The sequence below is a fragment of the Osmerus eperlanus genome, chromosome 19 (assembly GCF_963692335.1).
Source record: "Osmerus eperlanus chromosome 19, fOsmEpe2.1, whole genome shotgun sequence".
NCBI classification, from domain to species: Eukaryota; Metazoa; Chordata; class Actinopteri; order Osmeriformes; family Osmeridae; genus Osmerus; species Osmerus eperlanus.
In genome coordinates, this window is record NC_085036.1 from 3,810,760 (window position 1) to 3,833,880 (window position 23,121).

General features: G+C 48.6%; 29 non-coding genes across 29 annotated transcripts; all 29 read left to right on the top strand.

Annotated features, from left to right (window-relative positions):
* Window positions 1-784: 784 nt before the first annotated feature.
* trnar-acg (transfer RNA arginine (anticodon ACG)) lies at window positions 785-857 on the top strand. Its single transcript has one exon. It is a non-coding gene; the product is annotated as a tRNA-Arg (tRNA).
* Window positions 858-1,585: 728 nt separating this feature from the next.
* On the top strand, window positions 1,586-1,657 carry trnah-gug (transfer RNA histidin (anticodon GUG)). The gene has a single exon. It is a non-coding gene; the product is annotated as a tRNA-His (tRNA).
* A 241-nt stretch (window positions 1,658-1,898) lies between these two features.
* On the top strand, window positions 1,899-1,971 carry trnar-acg (transfer RNA arginine (anticodon ACG)). Its single transcript has one exon. It is a non-coding gene; the product is annotated as a tRNA-Arg (tRNA).
* A 727-nt stretch (window positions 1,972-2,698) lies between these two features.
* trnah-gug (transfer RNA histidin (anticodon GUG)) lies at window positions 2,699-2,770 on the top strand. The gene has a single exon. It is a non-coding gene; the product is annotated as a tRNA-His (tRNA).
* A 241-nt stretch (window positions 2,771-3,011) lies between these two features.
* Window positions 3,012-3,084, top strand: trnar-acg (transfer RNA arginine (anticodon ACG)). The gene has a single exon. It is a non-coding gene; the product is annotated as a tRNA-Arg (tRNA).
* A 728-nt stretch (window positions 3,085-3,812) lies between these two features.
* On the top strand, window positions 3,813-3,884 carry trnah-gug (transfer RNA histidin (anticodon GUG)). The gene has a single exon. It is a non-coding gene; the product is annotated as a tRNA-His (tRNA).
* A 1,346-nt stretch (window positions 3,885-5,230) lies between these two features.
* trnar-acg (transfer RNA arginine (anticodon ACG)) lies at window positions 5,231-5,303 on the top strand. Its single transcript has one exon. It is a non-coding gene; the product is annotated as a tRNA-Arg (tRNA).
* Window positions 5,304-6,344: 1,041 nt separating this feature from the next.
* trnar-acg (transfer RNA arginine (anticodon ACG)) lies at window positions 6,345-6,417 on the top strand. The gene has a single exon. It is a non-coding gene; the product is annotated as a tRNA-Arg (tRNA).
* A 1,041-nt stretch (window positions 6,418-7,458) lies between these two features.
* trnar-acg (transfer RNA arginine (anticodon ACG)) lies at window positions 7,459-7,531 on the top strand. The gene has a single exon. It is a non-coding gene; the product is annotated as a tRNA-Arg (tRNA).
* Window positions 7,532-8,259: 728 nt separating this feature from the next.
* On the top strand, window positions 8,260-8,331 carry trnah-gug (transfer RNA histidin (anticodon GUG)). The gene has a single exon. It is a non-coding gene; the product is annotated as a tRNA-His (tRNA).
* Window positions 8,332-8,564: 233 nt separating this feature from the next.
* trnar-acg (transfer RNA arginine (anticodon ACG)) lies at window positions 8,565-8,637 on the top strand. The gene has a single exon. It is a non-coding gene; the product is annotated as a tRNA-Arg (tRNA).
* Window positions 8,638-9,364: 727 nt separating this feature from the next.
* trnah-gug (transfer RNA histidin (anticodon GUG)) lies at window positions 9,365-9,436 on the top strand. The gene has a single exon. It is a non-coding gene; the product is annotated as a tRNA-His (tRNA).
* Window positions 9,437-9,670: 234 nt separating this feature from the next.
* trnar-acg (transfer RNA arginine (anticodon ACG)) lies at window positions 9,671-9,743 on the top strand. Its single transcript has one exon. It is a non-coding gene; the product is annotated as a tRNA-Arg (tRNA).
* Window positions 9,744-10,784: 1,041 nt separating this feature from the next.
* trnar-acg (transfer RNA arginine (anticodon ACG)) lies at window positions 10,785-10,857 on the top strand. The gene has a single exon. It is a non-coding gene; the product is annotated as a tRNA-Arg (tRNA).
* A 728-nt stretch (window positions 10,858-11,585) lies between these two features.
* Window positions 11,586-11,657, top strand: trnah-gug (transfer RNA histidin (anticodon GUG)). The gene has a single exon. It is a non-coding gene; the product is annotated as a tRNA-His (tRNA).
* Window positions 11,658-11,898: 241 nt separating this feature from the next.
* On the top strand, window positions 11,899-11,971 carry trnar-acg (transfer RNA arginine (anticodon ACG)). The gene has a single exon. It is a non-coding gene; the product is annotated as a tRNA-Arg (tRNA).
* A 1,033-nt stretch (window positions 11,972-13,004) lies between these two features.
* Window positions 13,005-13,077, top strand: trnar-acg (transfer RNA arginine (anticodon ACG)). Its single transcript has one exon. It is a non-coding gene; the product is annotated as a tRNA-Arg (tRNA).
* Window positions 13,078-14,116: 1,039 nt separating this feature from the next.
* Window positions 14,117-14,189, top strand: trnar-acg (transfer RNA arginine (anticodon ACG)). The gene has a single exon. It is a non-coding gene; the product is annotated as a tRNA-Arg (tRNA).
* Window positions 14,190-15,228: 1,039 nt separating this feature from the next.
* Window positions 15,229-15,301, top strand: trnar-acg (transfer RNA arginine (anticodon ACG)). The gene has a single exon. It is a non-coding gene; the product is annotated as a tRNA-Arg (tRNA).
* Window positions 15,302-16,028: 727 nt separating this feature from the next.
* Window positions 16,029-16,100, top strand: trnah-gug (transfer RNA histidin (anticodon GUG)). The gene has a single exon. It is a non-coding gene; the product is annotated as a tRNA-His (tRNA).
* A 241-nt stretch (window positions 16,101-16,341) lies between these two features.
* Window positions 16,342-16,414, top strand: trnar-acg (transfer RNA arginine (anticodon ACG)). Its single transcript has one exon. It is a non-coding gene; the product is annotated as a tRNA-Arg (tRNA).
* A 728-nt stretch (window positions 16,415-17,142) lies between these two features.
* Window positions 17,143-17,214, top strand: trnah-gug (transfer RNA histidin (anticodon GUG)). The gene has a single exon. It is a non-coding gene; the product is annotated as a tRNA-His (tRNA).
* A 241-nt stretch (window positions 17,215-17,455) lies between these two features.
* Window positions 17,456-17,528, top strand: trnar-acg (transfer RNA arginine (anticodon ACG)). The gene has a single exon. It is a non-coding gene; the product is annotated as a tRNA-Arg (tRNA).
* A 1,041-nt stretch (window positions 17,529-18,569) lies between these two features.
* trnar-acg (transfer RNA arginine (anticodon ACG)) lies at window positions 18,570-18,642 on the top strand. The gene has a single exon. It is a non-coding gene; the product is annotated as a tRNA-Arg (tRNA).
* Window positions 18,643-19,682: 1,040 nt separating this feature from the next.
* trnar-acg (transfer RNA arginine (anticodon ACG)) lies at window positions 19,683-19,755 on the top strand. The gene has a single exon. It is a non-coding gene; the product is annotated as a tRNA-Arg (tRNA).
* Window positions 19,756-20,796: 1,041 nt separating this feature from the next.
* trnar-acg (transfer RNA arginine (anticodon ACG)) lies at window positions 20,797-20,869 on the top strand. Its single transcript has one exon. It is a non-coding gene; the product is annotated as a tRNA-Arg (tRNA).
* A 1,040-nt stretch (window positions 20,870-21,909) lies between these two features.
* Window positions 21,910-21,982, top strand: trnar-acg (transfer RNA arginine (anticodon ACG)). The gene has a single exon. It is a non-coding gene; the product is annotated as a tRNA-Arg (tRNA).
* Window positions 21,983-22,709: 727 nt separating this feature from the next.
* Window positions 22,710-22,781, top strand: trnah-gug (transfer RNA histidin (anticodon GUG)). Its single transcript has one exon. It is a non-coding gene; the product is annotated as a tRNA-His (tRNA).
* Window positions 22,782-23,022: 241 nt separating this feature from the next.
* On the top strand, window positions 23,023-23,095 carry trnar-acg (transfer RNA arginine (anticodon ACG)). Its single transcript has one exon. It is a non-coding gene; the product is annotated as a tRNA-Arg (tRNA).
* Window positions 23,096-23,121: the final 26 nt, after the last annotated feature.

Genomic DNA, 23,121 nt, shown 5'->3' on the forward strand with positions numbered 1-23,121 from the left:
GTGACCATACAAGGATTTGACGCAAACGAGTGAAAATGCATGTGCTGCATGCCATCAATACAAGCTGGTGCGAGTATAGTCACTTCAAAGCCGTTTGGGGGCGGATGAGTACCTATTTGAACTTGATTTAGGACCATTGAAAGTGTGAGAGTGACTGGCCTTGTTCTGCTTCGGGGACACAAAGGCAAGAATCATAATTTGTGTCCAAAAAAGGACACTATGCAGGGAATGAGTAGCCCTTCCGCGCCATTCTTGTAAAACGCTCAACAATCTTGTCATAACCAAATAAAAAAGTGACGCCCCTTGAAATGTGGCAGAGAAAACAAGGTGGAAAATGGCTTGTTTGGAAATTGGGACGGCTTAGACAAAGGGAGAGAGGCTGGGAACTTACGTTCGCAGTTTATTCACGTGGCACAGCACAGGTCAGAACACCCGTGGCCACCACCTCTAGTGTGTCCAGCGAGAAGTGGCGAGCCGTGATCGTATAGTGGTTAGTACTCTGCGTTGTGGTCGCAGCAACCCCGGTTCGAATCCGTGTCACGGCACATTTTTCGTTGTCCCTATGTGCAGACAAGGGACGTTGCGCGCCGTGCGTATACGCTATACGCGACCAGTGCCATGCGCAGTTACTCCCCCTCGTCTCTGTTTAAAAAGAGCATTTAGATATATAGTCTCGGTTAGTAAACCTGTGAAAGAGGATGACCACTGTCTGCTGTTTCCCTATCACTTCTTTCGCTCCGAGCGAGTGTCCTGGGTCAGTGACATGGCAAACAGCAAACACCTTGGGCCAGTGGCGCAATGGATAACGCGTCTGACTACGGATCAGAAGATTCCAGGTTCGACTCCTGGCTGGCTCGAGCATCCATTTAACCAATTCTGTATTTGGCCGATGAGGGAAAGATGTCTGTCAAGTAGTTGAGCGTAGCGCGCCAAACTAAAAGAACAGGCCTTATGCCCTTTTCACCAAAGCTCCTACTTTGATTCCTCACCGTTGCGCAGATACCAAAAGGAAGCGCCTGCACGAACGTCTTGCTGCAGCAGGAATTGAAAGAGCTTGGGAAAAGGGAATGCTTTTCTTCACCGGTAGAAAAAAGAAAAAGCTGGCTATGGTGTGACCATACAAGGATTTGACGCAAACGAGTGAAAATGCATGTGCTGCATGCCATCAATTCAAGCTGGTGCGAGTATAGTCACTTCAAAGCCGTTTGGGGGCGGATGAGTACCTATTTGAATTTGATTTAGGACCATTGAAAGTGTGAGAGTGACTGACCTTGTTCTGCTTCGGGGACACAAAGGCAAGAATCATAATTTGTGTCCGAAAAAGGACACTATGCAGGGAATGAGTAGCCCTTCCACGCCATTCTTGTAAAACGCTCAACAATCTTGTCATAACCAAATAAAAAAGTGACGGCCCTTTGAAATGTGGCAGAGAAAACAAGCTGTAAAATGGCTTGTTTGGAAATTGGGACGGCTTAGACAAAGGGAGAGAGGCTGGGAACTTACGTTCGCAGTTTATTCACGTGGCACAGCACAGGTCAGAACACCCGTGGCCACCACCTCTCGTGTGTCCAGCGAGAAGTGGCGAGCCGTGATCGTATAGTGGTTAGTACTCTGCGTTGTGGTCGCAGCAACCCCGGTTCGAATCCGGGTCACGGCACATTTGTCGTTGTCCCTATGTGCAGACAAGGGACGTTGCGCGCCGTGCGTATACGCTATACGCGACCAGTGCCATGCGCAGAGTTACTCCCCCTCGTCTCTGTTTAAAAAGAGCATTTAGATATATAGTCTCGGTTAGTAAACCTGTGAAAGAGGATGACCACTGTCTGCTGTTTCCCTATCACTTCTTTCGCTCCGAGCGAGTGTCCTGGGTCAGTGACATGGCAAACAGCAAACACCTTGGGCCAGTGGCGCAATGGATAACGCGTCTGACTACGGATCAGAAGATTCCAGGTTCGACTCCTGGCTGGCTCGAGCATCCATTTAACCAATTCTGTATTTGGCCGATGAGGGAAAGATGTCTGTCAAGTAGTTGAGCGTAGCGCGCCAAACTAAAAGAACAGGCCTTATGCCCTTTTCACCAAAGCTCCTACTTTGATTCCTCACCGTTGCGCAGATACCAAAAGGAAGCGCCTGCATGAACGTCTTGCTGCAGCAGGTATTGAAAGAGCTTGGGAAAAGGGAATGCTTTTCTTCACCGGTAGAAAAAAGAAAAAGCTGGCTATGGTGTGACCATACAAGGATTTGACGCAAACGAGTGAAAATACATGTGCTGCATGCCATCAATACAAGCTGGTGCGAGTATAGTCACTTCAAAGCCGTTTGGGGGCGGATGAGTACCTATTTGAACTTGATTTAGGACCATTGAAAGTGTGAGAGTGACTGGCCTTGTTCTGCTTCGGGGACACAAAGGCAAGAATCATAATTTGTGTCCAAAAAAGGACACTATGGATGGAATGAGTAGCCCTTCCGCGCCATTCTTGTAAAACGCTCAACAATCTTGTCATAACCAAATAAAAAAGTGACGCCCCTTGAAATGTGGCAGAGAAAACAAGGTGGAAAATGGCTTGTTTGGAAATTGGGACGGCTTAGACAAAGGGAGAGAGGCTGGAAACTTACGTTCGCAGTTTATTCATGTGGCACAGCACAGGAGAGAACACCCGTGGCCACCACCTCTCGTGCGTCCAGCGAGAAGTGGCGAGCCGTGATCGTATAGTGGTTAGTACTCTGCGTTGTGGTCGCAGCAACCCCGGTTCGAATCCGGGTCACGGCACATTTTTCGTTGTCCCTATGTGCAGACAAGGGACGTTGCGCGCCGTGCGTATACGCTATACGCGACCAGTGACATGCGCAGAGCTACTCCCCCCCCTCTCTGTTTAAAAAGAGCGTTTAGATATATAGTCTCGGTTAGTAAACCTGTGAAAGAGGAAGACCACTGTCTGCTGTTTCCCCGTCACTTCTTTCGCTCCGAGCGAGTGTCCTGGGTCGGTGACATGGCAAGCAGCAAACACCTTGGGCCAGTGGCGAAATGGATAATGCTTCTGACTACGGATCAGAAGATTCCAGGTTCGACTCCTGGCTGGCTCGAGCATCCATTTAACCAATTCTGTATTTGGGCGATGAGGGAAAGATGTCTGTCAATTAGTTGAGCGTAGCGCGCCAAACTAAAAGAACAGGCCTTATGCCCTTTTCACCAAAGCTCCTACTTTGATTCCTCACCGTTGCGCAGATACCAAGAAGGAAGCGCCTGAATGAATGTTTTGCTGCAGCAGGTATTGAAAGAGCTTGGGAAAAGGGAATGCTTTTCTTCACCGGTAGAAAAAAGAAAAAGCTGGCTATGGTGTGACCATACAAGGATTTGACGCAAACGAGTGAAAATACATGTGCTGCATGCCATCAATACAAGCTGGTGCGAGTATAGTCACTTCAAAGCCGTTTGGGGGCGGATGAGTACCTATTTGAACTTGATTTAGGACCATTGAAAGTGTGAGAGTGACTGGCCTTGTTCTGCTTCGGGGACACAAAGGCAAGAATCATAATTTGTGTCCAAAAAAGGACACTATGGATGGAATGAGTAGCCCTTCCGCGCCATTCTTGTAAAACGCTCAACAATCTTGTCATAACCAAATAAAAAAGTGACGCCCCTTGAAATGTGGCAGAGAAAACAAGGTGGAAAATGGCTTGTTTGGAAATTGGGACGGCTTAGACAAAGGGAGAGAGGCTGGGAACTTACGTTCGCAGTTTATTCATGTGGCACAGCACAGGACAGAACACCCGTGGCCACCACCTCTCGTGCGTCCAGCGAGAAGTGGCGAGCCGTGATCGTATAGTGGTTAGTACTCTGCGTTGTGGTCGCAGCAACCCCGGTTCGAATCCGGGTCACGGCACATTTTTCGTTGTCCCTATGTGCAGACAAGGGACGTTGCACGCCGCGCGTATACGCGACCAGTGACATGCGCAGAGCTACTCCCCCCCCTCTCTGTTTAAAAAGAGCGTATAGATATATAGTCTCGGTTAGTAAACCTGTGAAAGAGGAAGACCACTGTCTGCTGTTTCCCCGTCACTTCTTTCGCTCCGAGCGAGTGTCCTGGGTCGGTGACATGGCAAGCAGCAAACACCTTGGGCAAGTGGCGCAATGGATAATGCGTCTGACTACAGATCAGAAGATTCCAGGTTCGACTCCTGGCTGGCTCGAGCATCCATTTAACCAATTCTGTATTTGGCCGATGAGGGAAAGATGTCTGTCAAGTAGTTGAGCGTAGCGCGCCAAACTAAAAGAACAGGCCTTATGCCCTTTTCACCAAAGCTCCTACTTTGATTCCTCACCGTTGCGCAGATACCAAGAAGGAAGCGCCTGAATGAATGTTTTGCTGCAGCAGGTATTGAAAGAGCTTGGGAAAAGGGAATGCTTTTCTTCACCGGTAGAAAAAAGAAAAAGCTGGCTATGGTGTGACCATACAAGGATTTGACGCAAACGAGTGAAAATGCATGTGCTGCATGCCATCAATACAAGCTGGTGCGAGTATAGTCACTTCAAAGCCGTTTGGGGGCGGATGAGTACCTATTTGAACTTGATTTAGGACCATTGAAAGTGTGAGAGTGACTGGCCTTGTTCTGCTTCGGGGACTCAAAGGCAAGAATCATAATTTGTGTCCAAAAAAGGACACTATGCAGGGAATGAGTAGCCCTTCCGCGCCATTCTTGTAAAACGCTCAACAATCTTGTCATAACCAAATAAAAAAGTGACGCCCCTTGAAATGTGGCAGAGAAAACAAGGTGGAAAATGGCTTGTTTGGAAATTGGGACGGCTTAGACAAAGGGAGAGAGGCTGGGAACTTACGTTCGCAGTTTATTCACGTGGCACAGCACAGGTCAGAACACCCGTGGCCACCACCTCTCGTGTGTCCAGCAAGAAGTGGCGAGCCGTGATCGTATAGTGGTTAGTACTCTGCGTTGTGGTCGCAGCAACCCCGGTTCGAATCCGTGTCACGGCACATTTTTCGTTGTCTCTATGTGCAGACAAGGGACGTTGCGCGCCGTGCGTATACGCTATACGCGACCAGTGCCATGCGCAGTTACTCCCCCTCGTCTCTGTTTAAAAAGAGCCTTTAGATATATAGTCTCGGTTAGTAAACCTGTGAAAGAGGATGACCACTGTCTGCTGTTTCCCTATCACTTCTTTCGCTCCGAGCGAGTGTCCTGGGTCAGTGACATGGCAAACAGCAAACACCTTGGGCCAGTGGCGCAATGGATAACGCGTCTGACTACGGATCAGAAGATTCCAGGTTCGACTCCTGGCTGGCTCGAGCATCCATTTAACCAATTCTGTATTTGGGCGATGAGGGAAAGATGTCTGTCAATTAGTTGAGCGTAGCGCGCCAAACTAAAAGAACAGGCCTTATGCCCTTTTCACCAAAGCTCCTACTTTGATTCCTCACCGTTGCGCAGATACCAAGAAGGAAGCGCCTGAATGAATGTTTTGCTGCAGCAGGTATTGAAAGAGCTTGGGAAAAGGGAATGCTTTTCTTCACCGGTAGAAAAAAGAAAAAGCTGGCTATGGTGTGACCATACAAGGATTTGACGCAAACGAGTGAAAATGCATGTGCTGCATGCCATCAATACAAGCTGGTGCGAGTATAGTCACTTCAAAGCCGTTTGGGGGCGGATGAGTACCTATTTGAACTTGATTTAGGACCATTGAAAGTGTGAGAGTGACTGGCCTTGTTCTGCTTCGGGGACACAAAGGCAAGAATCATAATTTGTGTCCAAAAAAGGACACTATGGATGGAATGAGTAGCCCTTCCGCGCCATTCTTGTAAAACGCTCAACAATCTTGTCATAACCAAATAAAAAAGTGACGCCCCTTGAAATGTGGCAGAGAAAACAAGGTGGAAAATGGCTTGTTTGGAAATTGGGACGGCTTAGACAAAGGGAGAGAGGCTGGGAACTTACGTTCGCAGTTTATTCATGTGGCACAGCACAGGACAGAACACCCGTGGCCACCACCTCTCGTGCGTCCAGCGAGAAGTGGCGAGCCGTGATCGTATAGTGGTTAGTACTCTGCGTTGTGGTCGCAGCAACCCCGGTTCGTATCCGTGTCACGGCACATTTTTCGTTGTCTCTATGTGCAGACAAGGGACGTTGCGCGCCGTGCGTATACGCTATACGCGACCAGTGCCATACGCAGAGTTACTCCCCCTCGTCTCTGTTTAAAAAGAGCCTTTAGATATATAGTCTCGGTTAGTAAACCTGTGAAAGAGGATGACCACTGTCTGCTGTTTCCCTATCACTTCTTTCGCTCCGAGCGAGTGTCCTGGGTCAGTGACATGGCAAACAGCAAACACCTTGGGCCAGTGGCGCAATGGATAACGCGTCTGACTACGGATCAGAAGATTCCAGGTTCGACTCCTGGCTGGCTCGAGCATCCATTTAACCAATTCTGTATTTGGCCGATGAGGGAAAGATGTCTGTCAAGTAGTTGAGCGTAGCGCGCCAAACTAAAAGAACAGGCCTTATGCCCCTTTCACCAAAGCTCCTACTTTGATTCCTCACCGTTGCGCAGATACCAAGAAGGAAGCGCCTGAATGAATGTTTTGCTGCAGCAGGTATTGAAAGAGCTTGGGAAAAGGGAATGCTTTTTTTCACCGGTAGAAAAAAGAAAAAGCTGGCTATGGTGTGACCATACAAGGATTTGACGCAAACGAGTGAAAATGCATGTGCTGCATGCCATCAATACAAGCTGGTGCGAGTATAGTCACTTCAAAGCCGTTTGGGGGCGGATGAGTACCTATTTGAACTTGATTTAGGACCATTGAAAGTGTGAGAGTGACTGGCCTTGTTCTGCTTCGGGGACACAAAGGCAAGAATCATAATTTGTGTCCAAAAAAGGACACTATGGATGGAATGAGTAGCCCTTCCGCGCCATTCTTGTAAAACGCTCAACAATCTTGTCATAACCAAATAAAAAAGTGACGCCCCTTGAAATATGGCAGAGAAAACAAGGTGGAAAATGGCTTGCTTGGAAATTGGGACGGCTTAGACAAAGGGAGAGAGGCTGGGAACTTACGTTCGCAGTTTATTCATGTGGCACAGCACAGGACAGAACACCCGTGGCCACCACCTCTCGTGCGTCCAGCGAGAAGTGGCGAGCCGTGATCGTATATTGGTTAGTACTCTGCGTTGTGGTCGCAGCAACCCCGGTTCGAATCCGGGTCACGGCACATTTTTCGTTGTCCCTATATGCAGACAAGGGACGTTGCACGCCGTGCGTATACGCTATACGCGACCAGTGCCATACGCAGAGTTACTCCCCCTCGTCTCTGTTTAAAAAGAGCCTTTAGATATATAGTCTCGGTTAGTAAACCTGTGAAAGAGGATGACCACTGTCTGCTGTTTCCCTATCACTTCTTTCGCTCCGAGCGAGTGTCCTGGGTCAGTGACATGGCAAACAGCAAACACCTTGGGCCAGTGGCGCAATGGATAACGCGTCTGACTACGGATCATAAGATTCCAGGTTCGACTCCTGGCTGGCTCGAGCATCCATTTAACCAATTCTGTATTTGGCCGATGAGGGAAAGATGTCTGTCAAGTAGTTGAGCGTAGCGCGCCAAACTAAAAGAACAGGCCTTATGCCCCTTTCACCAAAGCTCCTACTTTGATTCCTCACCGTTGCGCAGATACCAAGAAGGAAGCGCCTGAATGAATGTTTTGCTGCAGCAGGTATTGAAAGAGCTTGGGAAAAGGGAATGCTTTTTTTCACCGGTAGAAAAAAGAAAAAGCTGGCTATGGTGTGACCATACAAGGATTTGACGCAAACGAGTGAAAATGCATGTGCTGCATGCCATCAATACAAGCTGGTGCGAGTATAGTCACTTCAAAGCCGTTTGGGGGCGGATGAGTACCTATTTGAACTTGATTTAGGACCATTGAAAGTGTGAGAGTGACTGGCCTTGTTCTGCTTCGGGGACACAAAGGCAAGAATCATAATTTGTGTCCAAAAAAGGACACTATGGATGGAATGAGTAGCCCTTCCGCGCCATTCTTGTAAAACGCTCAACAATCTTGTCATAACCAAATAAAAAAGTGACGCCCCTTGAAATGTGGCAGAGAAAACAAGGTGGAAAATGGCTTGTTTATAAATTGGGACGGCTTAGACAAAGGGAGAGAGGCTGGGAACTTACGTTCGCAGTTTATTCATGTGGCACAGCACAGGACAGAACACCCGTGGCCACCACCTCTCGTGCGTCCAGCGAGAAGTGGCGAGCCGTGATCGTATAGTGGTTAGTACTCTGCGTTGTGGTCGCAGCAACCCCGGTTCGAATCCGGGTCACGGCACATTTTTCGTTGTCCCTATATGCAGACAAGGGACGTTGCACGCCACGCGTATACGCGACCAGTGACATGCGCAGAGCTACTCCCCCCCTCTCTGTTTAAAAAGAGCGTTTAGATATATAGTCTCGGTTAGTAAACCTGTGAAAGAGGAAGACCACTGTCTGCTGTTTCCCCGTCACTTCTTTCGCTCCGAGCGAGTGTCCTGGGTCGGTGACATGGCAAGCAGCAAACACCTTGGGCCAGTGGCGCAATGGATAATGCGTCTGACTACGGATCAGAAGATTCCAGGTTCGACTCCTGGCTGGCTCGAGCATCCATTTAACCAATTCTGTATTTGGGCGATGAGGGAAAAATGTCTGTCAATTAGTTGAGCGTAGCGCGCCAAACTAAAAGAACAGGCCTTATGCCCTTTTCACCAAAGCTCCTACTTTGATTCCTCACCGTTGCGCAGATACCAAGAAGGAAGCGCCTGAATGAATGTTTTGCTGCAGCAGGTATTGAAAGAGCTTGGGAAAAGGGAATGCTTTTCTTCACCGGTAGAAAAAAGAAAAAGCTGGCTATGGTGTGACCATACAAGGATTTGACGCAAACGAGTGAAAATGCATGTGCTGCATGCCATCAATACAAGCTGGTGCGAGTATAGTCACTTCAAAGCCGTTTGGGGGCGGATGAGTACCTATTTGAACTTGATTTAGGACCATTGAAAGTGTGAGAGTGACTGGCCTTGTTCTGCTTCGGGACACAAAGGCAAGAATCATAATTTGTGTCCAAAAAAGGACACTATGCAGGGAATGAGTAGCCCTTCCGCGCCATTCTTGTAAAACGCTCAACAATCTTGTCATAACCAAATAAAAAAGTGACGCCCCTTGAAATGTGGCAGAGAAAACAAGGTGGAAAATGGCTTGTTTGGAAATTGGGACGGCTTAGACAAAGGGAGAGAGGCTGGGAACTTACGTTCGCAGTTTATTCACGTGGCACAGCACAGGTCAGAACACCCGTGGCCACCACCTCTCGTGAGTCCAGCGAGAAGTGGCGAGCCGTGATCGTATAGTGGTTAGTACTCTGCGTTGTGGTCGCAGCAACCCCGGTTCGAATCCGGGTCACGGCACATTTTTCGTTGTCCCTATGTGCAGACAAGGGACGTTGCACGCCGCGCGTATACGCGACCAGTGACATGCGCAGAGCTACTCCCCGCCCTCTCTGTTTAAAAAGAGCGTTTAGATATATAGTCTCGGTTAGTAAACCTGTGAAAGAGGAAGACCACTGTCTGCTGTTTCCCCGTCACTTCTTTCGCTCCGAGCGAGTGTCCTGGGTCGGTGACATGGCAAGCAGCAAACACCTTGGGCCAGTGGCGCAATGGATAATGCGTCTGACTACGGATCAGAAGATTCCAGGTTCGACTCCTGGCTGGCTCGAGCATCCATTTAACCAATTCTGTATTTGGGCGATGAGGGAAAGATGTCTGTCAATTAGTTGAGCGTAGCGCGCCAAACTAAAAGAACAGGCCTTATGCCCTTTTCACCAAAGCTCCTACTTTGATTCCTCACCGTTGCGCAGATACCAAGAAGGAAGCGCCTGAATGAATGTTTTGCTGCAGCAGGTATTGAAAGAGCTTGGGAAAAGGGAATGCTTTTCTTCACCGGTAGAAAAAAGAAAAAGCTGGCTATGGTGTGACCATACAAGGATTTGACGCAAACCAGTGAAAATGCATGTGCTGCATGCCATCAATACAAGCTGGTGCGAGTATAGTCACTTCAAAGCCGTTTGGGGGCGGATGAGTACCTATTTGAACTTGATTTAGGACCATTGAAAGTGTGAGAGTGACTGGCCTTGTTCTGCTTCGGGGACACAAAGGCAAGAATCATAATTTGTGTCCAAAAAAGGACACTATGCAGGGAATGAGTAGCCCTTCCGCGCCATTCTTGTAAAACGCTCAACAATCTTGTCATAACCAAATAAAAAAGTGACGCCCCTTGAAATGTGGCAGAGAAAACAAGGTGGAAAATGGCTTGTTTGTAAATTGGGACGGCTTAGACAAAGGGAGAGAGGCTGGGAACTTACGTTCGCAGTTTATTCACGTGGCACAGCACAGGTCAGAACACCCGTGGCCACCACCTCTCGTGTGTCCAGCAAGAAGTGGCGAGCCGTGATCGTATAGTGGTTAGTACTCTGCGTTGTGGTCGCAGCAACCCCGGTTCGAATCCGTGTCACGGCACATTTTTCGTTGTCTCTATGTGCAGACAAGGGACGTTGCGCGCCGTGCGTATACGCTATACGCGACCAGTGCCATACGCAGAGTTACTCCCCCTCGTCTCTGTTTAAAAAGAGCCTTTAGATATATAGTCTCGGTTAGTAAACCTGTGAAAGAGGATGACCACTGTCTGCTGTTTCCCTATCACTTCTTTCGCTCCGAGCGAGTGTCCTGGGTCAGTGACATGGCAAACAGCAAACACCTTGGGCCAGTGGCGCAATGGATAACGCGTCTGACTACGGATCAGAAGATTCCAGGTTCGACTCCTGGCTGGCTCGAGCATCCATTTAACCAATTCTGTATTTGGCCGATGAGGGAAAGATGTCTGTCAAGTAGTTGAGCGTAGCGCGCCAAACTAAAAGAACAGGCCTTATGCCCCTTTCACCAAAGCTCCTACTTTGATTCCTCACCGTTGCGCAGATACCAAGAAGGAAGCGCCTGAATGAATGTTTTGCTGCAGCAGGTATTGAAAGAGCTTGGGAAAAGGGAATGCTTTTTTTCACCGGTAGAAAAAAGAAAAAGCTGGCTATGGTGTGACCATACAAGGATTTGACGCAAACGAGTGAAAATGCATGTGCTGCATGCCATCAATACAAGCTGGTGCGAGTATAGTCACTTCAAAGCCGTTTGGGGGCGGATGAGTACCTATTTGAACTTGATTTAGGACCATTGAAAGTGTGAGAGTGACTGGCCTTGTTCTGCTTCGGGGACACAAAGGCAAGAATCATAATTTGTGTCCAAAAAAGGACACTATGGATGGAATGAGTAGCCCTTCCGCGCCATTCTTGTAAAACGCTCAACAATCTTGTCATAACCAAATAAAAAAGTGACGCCCCTTGAAATGTGGCAGAGAAAACAAGGTGGAAAATGGCTTGTTTGGAAATTGGGACGGCTTAGACAAAGGGAGAGAGGCTGGGAACTTACGTTCGCAGTTTATTCATGTGGCACAGCACAGGACAGAACACCCGTGGCCACCACCTCTCGTGCGTCCAGCGAGAAGTGGCGAGCCGTGATCGTATAGTGGTTAGTACTCTGCGTTGTGGTCGCAGCAACCCCGGTTCGAATCCGGGTCACGGCACATTTTTCGTTGTCTCTATGTGCAGACAAGGGACGTTGCGCGCCGTGCGTATACGCTATACGCGACCAGTGCCATACGCAGAGTTACTCCCCCTCGTCTCTGTTTAAAAAGAGCCTTTAGATATATAGTCTCGGTTAGTAAACCTGTGAAAGAGGATGACCACTGTCTGCTGTTTCCCTATCACTTCTTTCGCTCCGAGCGAGTGTCCTGGGTCAGTGACATGGCAAACAGCAAACACCTTGGGCCAGTGGCGCAATGGATAACGCGTCTGACTACGGATCAGAAGATTCCAGGTTCGACTCCTGGCTGGCTCGAGCATCCATTTAACCAATTCTGTATTTGGCCGATGAGGGAAAGATGTCTGTCAAGTAGTTGAGCGTAGCGCGCCAAACTAAAAGAACAGGCCTTATGCCCCTTTCACCAAAGCTCCTACTTTGATTCCTCACCGTTGCGCAGATACCAAGAAGGAAGCGCCTGAATGAATGTTTTGCTGCAGCAGGTATTGAAAGAGCTTGGGAAAAGGGAATGCTTTTTTTCACCGGTAGAAAAAAGAAAAAGCTGGCTATGGTGTGACCATACAAGGATTTGACGCAAACGAGTGAAAATGCATGTGCTGCATGCCATCAATACAAGCTGGTGCGAGTATAGTCACTTCAAAGCCGTTTGGGGGCGGATGAGTACCTATTTGAACTTGATTTAGGACCATTGAAAGTGTGAGAGTGACTGGCCTTGTTCTGCTTCGGGGACACAAAGGCAAGAATCATAATTTGTGTCCAAAAAAGGACACTATGGATGGAATGAGTAGCCCTTCCGCGCCATTCTTGTAAAACGCTCAACAATCTTGTCATAACCAAATAAAAAAGTGACGCCCCTTGAAATGTGGCAGAGAAAACAAGGTGGAAAATGGCTTGTTTGGAAATTGGGACGGCTTAGACAAAGGGAGAGAGGCTGGAAACTTACGTTCGCAGTTTATTCATGTGGCACAGCACAGGACAGAACACCCGTGGCCACCACCTCTCGTGCGTCCAGCGAGAAGTGGCGAGCCGTGATCGTATAGTGGTTAGTACTCTGCGTTGTGGTCCCAGCAACCCCGGTTCGAATCCGGGTCACGGCACATTTTTCGTTGTCCCTATGTGCAGACAAGGGACGTTGCACGCCGCGCGTATACGCGACCTGTGACATACGCAGAGCTACTCCCCCCCTCTCTGTTTAAAAAGAGCGTTTAGATATATAGTCTCGGTTAGTAAACCTGTGAAAGAGGAAGACCACTGTCTGCTGTTTCCCCGTCACTTCTTTCGCTCCGAGCGAGTGTCCTGGGTCGGTGACATGGCAAGCAGCAAACACCTTGGGCCAGTGGCGCAATGGATAATGCTTCTGACTACGGATCAGAAGATTCCAGGTTCGACTCCTGGCTGGCTCGAGCATCCATTTAACCAATTCTGTATTTGGGCGATGAGGGAAAGATGTCTGTCAATTAGTTGAGCGTAGCGCGACAAACTTAAAGAACAGGCCTTATGCCCTTTTCACCAAAGCTCCTACTTTGATTCCTCACCGTTGCGCAGATACCAAGAAGGAAGCGCCTGAATGAATGTTTTGCTGCAGCAGGTATTGAAAGAGCTTGGGAAAAGGGAATGCTTTTCTTCACCGGTAGAAAAAAGAAAAAGCTGGCTATGGTGTGACCATACAAGGATTTGACGCAAACGAGTGAAAATACATGTGCTGCATGCCATCAATACAAGCTGGTGCGAGTATAGTCACTTCAAAGCCGTTTGGGGGCGGATGAGTACCTATTTGAACTTGATTTAGGACCATTGAAAGTGTGAGAGTGACTGGCCTTGTTCTGCTTCGGGGACACAAAGGCAAGAATCATAATTTGTGTCCAAAAAAGGACACTATGGATGGAATGAGTAGCCCTTCCGCGCCATTCTTGTAAAACGCTCAACAATCTTGTCATAACCAAATAAAAAAGTGACGCCCCTTGAAATGTGGCAGAGAAAACAAGGTGGAAAATGGCTTGTTTGGAAATTGGGACGGCTTAGACAAACGGAGAGAGGCTGGGAACTTACGTTCGCAGTTTATTCATGTGGCACAGCACAGGACAGAACACCCGTGGCCACCACCTCTCGTGCGTCCAGCGAGAAGTGGCGAGCCGTGATCGTATAGTGGTTAGTACTCTGCGTTGTGGTCGCAGCAACCCCGGTTCGAATCCGTGTCACGGCACATTTTTCGTTGTCCCTATGTGCAGACAAGGGACGTTGCGCGCCGTGCGTATACGCTATACGCGACCAGTGCCATGCGCAGTTACTCCCCCTCGTCTCTGTTTAAAAAGAGCATTTAGATATATAGTCTCGGTTAGTAAACCTGTGAAAGAGGATGACCACTGTCTGCTGTTTCCCTATCACTTCTTTCGCTCCGAGCGAGTGTCCTGGGTCAGTGACATGGCAAACAGCAAACACCTTGGGCCAGTGGCGCAATGGATAACGCGTCTGACTACGGATCAGAAGATTCCAGGTTCGACTCCTGGCTGGCTCGAGCATCCATTTAACCAATTCTGTATTTGGCCGATGAGGGAAAGATGTCTGTCAAGTAGTTGAGCGTAGCGCGCCAAACTAAAAGAACAGGCCTTATGCCCTTTTCACCAAAGCTCCTACTTTGATTCCTCACCGTTGCGCAGATACCAAGAAGGAAGCGCCTGAATGAATGTTTTGCTGCAGCAGGTATTGAAAGAGCTTGGGAAAAGGGAATGCTTTTCTTCACCGGTAGAAAAAAGAAAAAGCTGGCTATGGTGTGACCATACAAGGATTTGACGCAAACGAGTGAAAATACATGTGCTGCATGCCATCAATACAAGCTGGTGCGAGTATAGTCACTTCAAAGCCGTTTGGGGGCGGATGAGTACCTATTTGAACTTGATTTAGGACCATTGAAAGTGTGAGAGTGACTGGCCTTGTTCTGCTTCGGGGACACAAAGGCAAGAATCATAATTTGTGTCCAAAAAAGGACACTATGGATGGAATGAGTAGCCCTTCCGCGCCATTCTTGTAAAACGCTCAACAATCTTGTCATAACCAAATAAAAAAGTGACGCCCCTTGAAATGTGGCAGAGAAAACAAGGTGGAAAATGGCTTGTTTGGAAATTGGGACGGCTTAGACAAACGGAGAGAGGCTGGGAACTTACGTTCGCAGTTTATTCATGTGGCACAGCACAGGACAGAACACCCGTGGCCACCACCTCTCGTGCGTCCAGCGAGAAGTGGCGAGCCGTGATCGTATAGTGGTTAGTACTCTGCGTTGTGGTCGCAGCAACCCCGGTTCGAATCCGTGTCACGGCACATTTTTCGTTGTCCCTATGTGCAGACAAGGGACGTTGCGCGCCGTGCGTATACGCTATACGCGACCAGTGCCATGCGCAGTTACTCCCCCTCGTCTCTGTTTAAAAAGAGCATTTAGATATATAGTCTCGGTTAGTAAACCTGTGAAAGAGGATGACCACTGTCTGCTGTTTCCCTATCACTTCTTTCGCTCCGAGCGAGTGTCCTGGGTCAGTGACATGGCAAACAGCAAACACCTTGGGCCAGTGGCGCAATGGATAACGCGTCTGACTACGGATCAGAAGATTCCAAGTTCGACTCCTGGCTGGCTCGAGCATCCATTTAACCAATTCTGTATTTGGCCGATGAGGGAAAGATGTCTGTCAAGTAGTTGAGCGTAGCGCGCCAAACTAAAAGAACAGGCCTTATGCCCTTTTCACCAAAGCTCCTACTTTGATTCCTCACCGTTGCGCAGATACCAAAAGGAAGCGCCTGCACGAACGTCTTGCTGCAGCAGGAATTGAAAGAGCTTGGGAAAAGGGAATGCTTTTCTTCACCGGTAGAAAAAAGAAAAAGCTGGCTATGGTGTGACCATACAAGGATTTGACGCAAACGAGTGAAAATGCATGTGCTGCATGCCATCAATTCAAGCTGGTGCGAGTATAGTCACTTCAAAGCCGTTTGGGGGCGGATGAGTACCTATTTGAATTTGATTTAGGACCATTGAAAGTGTGAGAGTGACTGACCTTGTTCTGCTTCGGGGACACAAAGGCAAGAATCATAATTTGTGTCCGAAAAAGGACACTATGCAGGGAATGAGTAGCCCTTCCGCGCCATTCTTGTAAAACGCTCAACAATCTTGTCATAACCAAATAAAAAAGTGACGCCCCTTGAAATATGGCAGAGAAAACAAGGTGGAAAATGGCTTGCTTGGAAATTGGGACGGCTTAGACAAAGGGAGAGAGGCTGGGAACTTACGTTCGCAGTTTATTCATGTGGCACAGCACAGGACAGAACACCCGTGGCCACCACCTCTCGTGCGTCCAGCGAGAAGTGGCGAGCCGTGATCGTATAGTGGTTAGTACTCTGCGTTGTGGTCGCAGCAACCCCGGTTCGAATCCGGGTCACGGCACATTTTTCGTTGTCCCTATGTGCAGACAAGGGACGTTGCGCGCCGTGCGTATACGCTATACGCGACCAGTGCCATGCGCAGAGTTACTCCCCCTCGTCTCTGTTTAAAAAGAGCCTTTAGATATATAGTCTCGGTTAGTAAACCTGTGAAAGAGGATGACCACTGTCTGCTGTTTCCCTATCACTTCTTTCGCTCCGAGCGAGTGTCCTGGGTCAGTGACATGGCAAACAGCAAACACCTTGGGCCAGTGGCGCAATGGATAACGCGTCTGACTACGGATCAGAAGATTCCAGGTTCGACTCCTGGCTGGCTCGAGCATCCATTTAACCAATTCTGTATTTGGCCGATGAGGGAAAGATGTCTGTCAATTAGTTGAGCGTAGCGCGCCAAACTAAAAGAACAGGCCTTATGCCCTTTTCACCAAAGCTCCTACTTTGATTCCTCACCGTTGCGCAGATACCAAGAAGGAAGCGCCTGAATGAATGTTTTGCTGCAGCAGGTATTGAAAGAGCTTGGGAAAAGGGAATGCTTTTCTTCACCGGTAGAAAAAAGAAAAAGCTGGCTATGGTGTGACCATACAAGGATTTGACGCAAACGAGTGAAAATGCATGTGCTGCATGCCATCAATTCAAGCTGGTGCGAGTATAGTCACTTCAAAGCCGTTTGGGGGCGGATGAGTACCTATTTGAATTTGATTTAGGACCATTGAAAGTGTGAGAGTGACTGACCTTGTTCTGCTTCGGGGACACAAAGGCAAGAATCATAATTTGTGTCCGAAAAAGGACACTATGCAGGGAATGAGTAGCCCTTCCGCGCCATTCTTGTAAAACGCTCAACAATCTTGTCATAACCAAATAAAAAAGTGACGCCCCTTGAAATATGGCAGAGAAAACAAGGTGGAAAATGGCTTGCTTGGAAATTGGGACGGCTTAGACAAAGGGAGAGAGGCTGGGAACTTACGTTCGCAGTTTATTCATGTGGCACAGCACAGGACAGAACACCCGTGGCCACCACCTCTCGTGCGTCCAGCGAGAAGTGGCGAGCCGTGATCGTATAGTGGTTAGTACTCTGCGTTGTGGTCGCAGCAACCCCGGTTCGAATCCGGGTCACGGCACATTTTTCGTTGTCCCTATGTGCAGACAAGGGACGTTGCGCGCCGTGCGTATACGCTATACGCGACCAGTGCCATGCGCAGAGTTACTCCCCCTCGTCTCTGTTTAAAAAGAGCCTTTAGATATATAGTCTCGGTTAGTAAACCTGTGAAAGAGGATGACCACTGTCTGCTGTTTCCCTATCACTTCTTTCGCTCCGAGCGAGTGTCCTGGGTCAGTGACATGGCAAACAGCAAACACCTTGGGCCAGTGGCGCAATGGATAACGCGTCTGACTACGGATCAGAAGATTCCAGGTTCGACTCCTGGCTGGCTCGAGCATCCATTTAACCAATTCTGTATTTGGCCGATGAGGGAAAGATGTCTGTCAATTAGTTGAGCGTAGCGCGCCAAACTAAAAGAACAGGCCTTATGCCCTTTTCACCAAAGCTCCTACTTTGATTCCTCACCGTTGCGCAGATACCAAGAAGGAAGCGCCTGAATGAATGTTTTGCTGCAGCAGGTATTGAAAGAGCTTGGGAAAAGGGAATGCTTTTCTTCACCGGTAGAAAAAAGAAAAAGCTGGCTATGGTGTGACCATACAAGGATTTGACGCAAACGAGTGAAAATGCATGTGCTGCATGCCATCAATACAAGCTGGTGCGAGTATAGTCACTTCAAAGCCGTTTGGGGGCGGATGAGTACCTATTTGAACTTGATTTAGGACCATTGAAAGTGTGAGAGTGACTGGCCTTGTTCTGCTTCGGGGACACAAAGGCAAGAATCATAATTTGTGTCCAAAAAAGGACACTATGCAGGGAATGAGTAGCCCTTCCGCGCCATTCTTGTAAAACGCTCAACAATCTTGTCATAACCAAATAAAAAAGTGACGCCCCTTGAAATGTGGCAGAGAAAACAAGGTGGAAAATGGCTTGTTTGGAAATTGGGACGGCTTAGACAAAGGGAGAGAGGCTGGGAACTTACGTTCGCAGTTTATTCACGTGGCACAGCACAGGTCAGAACACCCGTGGCCACCACCTCTCGTGTGTCCAGCGAGAAGTGGCGAGCCGTGATCGTATAGTGGTTAGTACTCTGCGTTGTGGTCGCAGCAACCCCGGTTCGAATCCGTGTCACGGCACATTTTTCGTTGTCCCTATGTGCAGACAAGGGACGTTGCGCGCCGTGCGTATACGCTATACGCGACCAGTGCCATGCGCAGAGTTACTCCCCCTCGTCTCTGTTTAAAAAGAGTATTTAGATATATAGTCTCGGTTAGTAAACCTGTGAAAGAGGATGACCACTGTCTGCTGTTTCCCTATCACTTCTTTCGCTCCGAGCGAGTGTCCTGGGTCAGTGACATGGCAAACAGCAAACACCTTGGGCCAGTGGCGCAATGGATAACGCGTCTGACTACGGATCAGAAGATTCCAGGTTCGACTCCTGGCTGGCTCGAGCATCCATTTAACCAATTCTGTATTTGGCCGATGAGGGAAAGATGTCTGTCAAGTAGTTGAGCGTAGCGCGCCAAACTAAAAGAACAGGCCTTATGCCCTTTTCACCAAAGCTCCTACTTTGATTCCTCACCGTTGCGCAGATACCAAAAGGAAGCGCCTGCATGAACGTCTTGCTGCAGCAGGTATTGAAAGAGCTTGGGAAAAGGGAATGCTTTTCTTCACCGGTAGAAAAAAGAAAAAGCTGGCTATGGTGTGACCATACAAGGATTTTACGCAAACGAGTGAAAATGCATGTGCTGCATGCCATCAATTCAAGCTGGTGCGAGTATAGTCACTTCAAAGCCGTTTGGGGGCGGATGAGTACCTATTTGAATTTGATTTAGGACCATTGAAAGTGTGAGAGTGACTGACCTTGTTCTGCTTCGGGGACACAAAGGCAAGAATCATAATTTGTGTCCGAAAAAGGACACTATGCAGGGAATGAGTAGCCCTTCCGCGCCATTCTTGTAAAACGCTCAACAATCTTGTCATAACCAAATAAAAAAGTGACGCCCCTTGAAATATGGCAGAGAAAACAAGGTGGAAAATGGCTTGCTTGGAAATTGGGACGGCTTAGACAAAGGGAGAGAGGCTGGGAACTTACGTTCGCAGTTTATTCATGTGGCACAGCACAGGACAGAACACCCGTGGCCACCACCTCTCGTGCGTCCAGCGAGAAGTGGCGAGCCGTGATCGTATAGTGGTTAGTACTCTGCGTTGTGGTCGCAGCAACCCCGGTTCGAATCCCGGTCACGGCACATTTTTCGTTGTCCCTATGTGCAGACAAGGGACGTTGCGCGCCGTGCGTATACGCTATACGCGACCAGTGCCATGCGCAGAGTTACTCCCCCTCGTCTCTGTTTAAAAAGAGCCTTTAGATATATAGTCTCGGTTAGTAAACCTGTGAAAGAGGATGACCACTGTCTGCTGTTTCCCTATCACTTCTTTCGCTCCGAGCGAGTGTCCTGGGTCAGTGACATGGCAAACAGCAAACACCTTGGGCCAGTGGCGCAATGGATAACGCGTCTGACTACGGATCAGAAGATTCCAGGTTCGACTCCTGGCTGGCTCGAGCATCCATTTAACCAATTCTGTATTTGGCCGATGAGGGAAAGATGTCTGTCAATTAGTTGAGCGTAGCGCGCCAAACTAAAAGAACAGGCCTTATGCCCTTTTCACCAAAGCTCCTACTTTGATTCCTCACCGTTGCGCAGATACCAAGAAGGAAGCGCCTGAATGAATGTTTTGCTGCAGCAGGTATTGAAAGAGCTTGGGAAAAGGGAATGCTTTTCTTCACCGGTAGAAAAAAGAAAAAGCTGGCTATGGTGTGACCATACAAGGATTTGACGCAAACGAGTGAAAATGCATGTGCTGCATGCCATCAATACAAGCTGGTGCGAGTATAGTCACTTCAAAGCCGTTTGGGGGCGGATGAGTACCTATTTGAACTTGATTTAGGACCATTGAAAGTGTGAGAGTGACTGGCCTTGTTCTGCTTCGGGGACACAAAGGCAAGAATCATAATTTGTGTCCAAAAAAGGACACTATGCAGGGAATGAGTAGCCCTTCCGCGCCATTCTTGTAAAACGCTCAACAATCTTGTCATAACCAAATAAAAAAGTGACGCCCCTTGAAATGTGGCAGAGAAAACAAGGTGGAAAATGGCTTGTTTGGAAATTGGGACGGCTTAGACAAAGGGAGAGAGGCTGGGAACTTACGTTCGCAGTTTATTCACGTGGCACAGCACAGGTCAGAACACCCGTGGCCACCACCTCTCGTGTGTCCAGCGAGAAGTGGCGATTCGTGATCGTATAGTGGTTAGTACTCTGCGTTGTGGTCGCAGCAACCCCGGTTCGAATCCGTGTCACGGCACATTTTTCGTTGTCCCTATGTGCAGACAAGGGACGTTGCGCGCCGTGCGTATACGCTATACGCGACCAGTGCCATGCGCAGAGTTACTCCCCCTCGTCTCTGTTTAAAAAGAGTATTTAGATATATAGTCTCGGTTAGTAAACCTGTGAAAGAGGATGACCACTGTCTGCTGTTTCCCTATCACTTCTTTCGCTCCGAGCGAGTGTCCTGGGTCAGTGACATGGCAAACAGCAAACACCTTGGGCCAGTGGCGCAATGGATAACGCGTCTGACTACGGATCAGAAGATTCCAGGTTCGACTCCTGGCTGGCTCGAGCATCCATTTAACCAATTCTGTATTTGGCCGATGAGGGAAAGATGTCTGTCAAGTAGTTGAGCGTAGCGCGCCAAACTAAAAGAACAGGCCTTATGCCCTTTTCACCAAAGCTCCTACTTTGATTCCTCACCGTTGCGCAGATACCAAAAGGAAGCGCCTGCATGAACGTCTTGCTGCAGCAGGTATTGAAAGAGCTTGGGAAAAGGGAATGCTTTTCTTCACCGGTAGAAAAAAGAAAAAGCTGGCTATGGTGTGACCATACAAGGATTTTACGCAAACGAGTGAAAATGCATGTGCTGCATGCCATCAATTCAAGCTGGTGCGAGTATAGTCACTTCAAAGCCGTTTGGGGGCGGATGAGTACCTATTTGAATTTGATTTAGGACCATTGAAAGTGTGAGAGTGACTGACCTTGTTCTGCTTCGGGGACACAAAGGCAAGAATCATAATTTGTGTCCGAAAAAGGACACTATGCAGGGAATGAGTAGCCCTTCCGCGCCATTCTTGTAAAACGCTCAACAATCTTGTCATAACCAAATAAAAAAGTGACGCCCCTTGAAATATGGCAGAGAAAACAAGGTGGAAAATGGCTTGCTTGGAAATTGGGACGGCTTAGACAAAGGGAGAGAGGCTGGGAACTTACGTTCGCAGTTTATTCATGTGGCACAGCACAGGACAGAACACCCGTGGCCACCACCTCTCGTGCGTCCAGCGAGAAGTGGCGAGCCGTGATCGTATAGTGGTTAGTACTCTGCGTTGTGGTCGCAGCAACCCCGGTTCGAATCCCGGTCACGGCACATTTTTCGTTGTCCCTATGTGCAGACAAGGGACGTTGCGCGCCGTGCGTATACGCTATACGCGACCAGTGCCATACGCAGAGTTACTCCCCCTCGTCTCTGTTTAAAAAGAGCCTTTAGATATATAGTCTCGGTTAGTAAACCTGTGAAAGAGGATGACCACTGTCTGCTGTTTCCCTATCACTTCTTTCGCTCCGAGCGAGTGTCCTGGGTCAGTGACATGGCAAACAGCAAACACCTTGGGCCAGTGGCGCAATGGATAACGCGTCTGACTACGGATCAGAAGATTCCAGGTTCGACTCCTGGCTGGCTCGAGCATCCATTTAACCAATTCTGTATTTGGCCGATGAGGGAAAGATGTCTGTCAAGTAGTTGAGCGTAGCGCGCCAAACTAAAAGAACAGGCCTTATGCCCTTTTCACCAAAGCTCCTACTTTGATTCCTCACCGTTGCGCAGATACCAAAAGGAAGCGCCTGCATGAACGTCTTGCTGCAGCAGGTATTGAAAGAGCTTGGGAAAAGGGAATGCTTTTCTTCACCGGTAGAAAAAAGAAAAAGCTGGCTATGGTGTGACCATACAAGGATTTTACGCAAACGAGTGAAAATGCATGTGCTGCATGCCATCAATTCAAGCTGGTTCGAGTATAGTCACTTCAAAGCCGTTTGGGGGCGGATGAGTACCTATTTGAATTTGATTTAGGACCATTGAAAGTGTGAGAGTGACTGACCTTGTTCTGCTTCGGGGACACAAAGGCAAGAATCATAATTTGTGTCCGAAAAAGGACACTATGCAGGGAATGAGTAGCCCTTCCGCGCCATTCTTGTAAAACGCTCAACAATCTTGTCATAACCAAATAAAAAAGTGACGCCCCTTGAAATATGGCAGAGAAAACAAGGTGGAAAATGGCTTGCTTGGAAATTGGGACGGCTTAGACAAAGGGAGAGAGGCTGGGAACTTACGTTCGCAGTTTATTCATGTGGCACAGCACAGGACAGAACACCCGTGGCCACCACCTCTCGTGCGTCCAGCGAGAAGTGGCGAGCCGTGATCGTATAGTGGTTAGTACTCTGCGTTGTGGTCGCAGCAACCCCGGTTCGAATCCGGGTCACGGCACATTTTTCGTTGTCCCTATGTGCAGACAAGGGACGTTGCGCGCCGTGCGTATACGCTATACGCGACCAGTGCCATACGCAGAGTTACTCCCCCTCGTCTCTGTTTAAAAAGAGCCTTTAGATATATAGTCTCGGTTAGTAAACCTGTGAAAGAGGATGACCACTGTCTGCTGTTTCCCTATCACTTCTTTCGCTCCGAGCGAGTGTCCTGGGTCAGTGACATGGCAAACAGCAAACACCTTGGGCCAGTGGCGCAATGGATAAAGCGTCTGACTACGGATCAGAAGATTCCAGGTTCGACTCCTGGCTGGCTCGAGCATCCATTTAACCAATTCTGTATT